The sequence below is a fragment of the Lathyrus oleraceus genome, chromosome 1 (genome assembly GCF_024323335.1).
Source record: "Lathyrus oleraceus cultivar Zhongwan6 chromosome 1, CAAS_Psat_ZW6_1.0, whole genome shotgun sequence".
Taxonomy (NCBI): domain Eukaryota; kingdom Viridiplantae; phylum Streptophyta; class Magnoliopsida; order Fabales; family Fabaceae; genus Lathyrus; species Lathyrus oleraceus.
The window spans coordinates 95,692,031-95,694,137 of NC_066579.1; the positions used below are offsets into that span (position 1 = coordinate 95,692,031).

At 37.7% G+C, this 2,107-nt stretch overlaps 1 non-coding gene across 1 annotated transcript; it reads left to right on the plus strand.

Annotated features, from left to right (window-relative positions):
* The first annotated feature begins 419 nt into the window (after nucleotides 1-419).
* Nucleotides 420-526, plus strand: LOC127117079 (small nucleolar RNA R71). Its single transcript, XR_007801840.1, has one exon. It is a non-coding gene; the product is annotated as a small nucleolar RNA R71 (small nucleolar RNA).
* Nucleotides 527-2,107: the final 1,581 nt, after the last annotated feature.

Genomic DNA, 2,107 nt, shown 5'->3' on the forward strand with positions numbered 1-2,107 from the left:
AAGTGTTTGAAAATGGGTTACCTTGGGCGTAATTCACTTGGTCGGTGTTCAGGTCGTTCAAAAGGTTACATTCCGCTGATTCGTGTCCTTTAGATCCACAAAGTTCACATTCTGTGTGGACTACCATTGTGGTGTTAGTGTTTGTAGACATATGTTCGACCTTAAGGGCTAAAGCGTCCATTTTCGCTTGCATCATGTCCATAGAGCTTATCTCATGTATTCCACCTTGGGTCTCCTTTTTCTCTATTGACGCTCGTTCAGTTCCCCATTGGTAATGGTTTTGGGCCATATCCTCAATTAGGTCACAAGCTTCAGGGTAAGGTTTGTTCATCAGCGTGCCACCTACGGCAGCGTCGATGCTCATCTTTGTGTTATAATGGAGTCCATTGTAGAAGGTATGAACGATCAGCCATTGTTCTAGGCCATGGTGTGGACAGACTCTTAATAGCTCTTTATATCTCTCCCAAGCTTCAAAAAGCGATTCTCCTTGGTTTTGAGTAAATCTAGTTATTTGGTTTCGAAGAACAGCAGTCTTACTAGGGGGAAATATCTAGCAAGGAATACTCTCCTAAGGTCTTCCCAGATAGTTATCGAATTAGCTGGAAGTGAATCTAACCATGAACGTGCTCTATCCCTGAGGGAGAAAGGAAATAATCTCAAACAGATCGCATCAGGTGAAGCACCGTTGGATTTAAAGGTGTCGGCCAGTTGGATAAAGACTTTTAAATGTTGATTTGGGTTCTCAGTAGCGAGACCCGTGAATTGGTTCTGTTGCACTAATTGCATCAAAGATGGTTTTAGTTTGAAATTATTGGCAGGAATAAGGGGGTTTACTATACTAGAACTAGGTTCCTCATCAGAGGGTTAGGCAAATTCCTTAAGAGGTCTCCGATCGCGATTCTCAGCCATAGCTTTCTTAGTTCGGATGAGTAAGAGGCGTGTACGAGTGTAACGTTTAGGTTCCGCTAAACGATCTACTAAATTTCCGGTACTACGGGTTCTACGCATTTACCGACTAATAATGCCTTAGTCTAGACGGTGTAACAACAGGGTACAAAATTTGACGAAGTTGGTCCCCGGCAACGGCGCCAAAAACTTGATCGCTTTATTTGCAAGTGCACGAATCGCGTCAGAGTAATATAAAAGAATATTGATCCCACAGAGACCAAATCGTCACTCTATCGATTACTATTGTTACGATGTTTATCTAAGGCGGTACAAAAGAGATATTGATGTTGCAAAATAACGGTAAATAAAGAAAATAAATATAATGCAGATAAAGACAGGCTTGAATGTATTTCACGTCAGTTAAGTGATGTTTCGATTGTCTAAATAGAACTACTTATGAGGCAATATTTTCTACTCTTGAAAAGAATCCATTCAACAGGAACGGTCGCTTCGGCGTATTTAGAACCGAGTTTACCCTTAAATTAAGGCCTTTTATTGTCACTTATAAAAGGTGCGCAGAACGCTGAAGTAGTAAACTTATTTTTAAGAAATAAGACTCGTAAACTTAGTTGAAAAGTGATTTTGATTTGGAAAGTTTACCCAAGGAGTTTCCTGATTTTAAATCTATCGACGCATCCGAAAACAATTTCAAAAATCGTTTTTCCTTAAAGTGATAAAAATTCCTAACTAACTAAGCCAGAGTGCTTTCGCACTCCTTGAGTAGTTAACACTAACCAAGTTTGTTTTAGAAAACTCAAATTAAAAATCAAAACATCCTTTCAAGTATTTCTACAGATTCAATATGTGAAACATCTCTTTAACCGCGATCCTTACATTCTAACCTTTGAAAGATTTAGCCAGACATAGTAATACAAACAAACACAGCGATATTGATCATGATAAAAAGTTGTTTTAAAATGTAAGGCGTAAAGAACAAGTAAAGCGTGTAAAGTAATTAAAACGAGCAATACAAATAAAAGCGAGAAAATAAATAAAGTAAAGCATGGACAGAAATTAAATAAAGTAAAACGTAGACAGAAATTAAATAAACTAAAGCGTAGACAGAAATTAAATTAAATAAAGTAAAGCAAGACAAGTAAAATAAATAAAAGCGATTAAATAAGAACCTGCTCCAAACGGAGGCTTTAAATCTGGTACA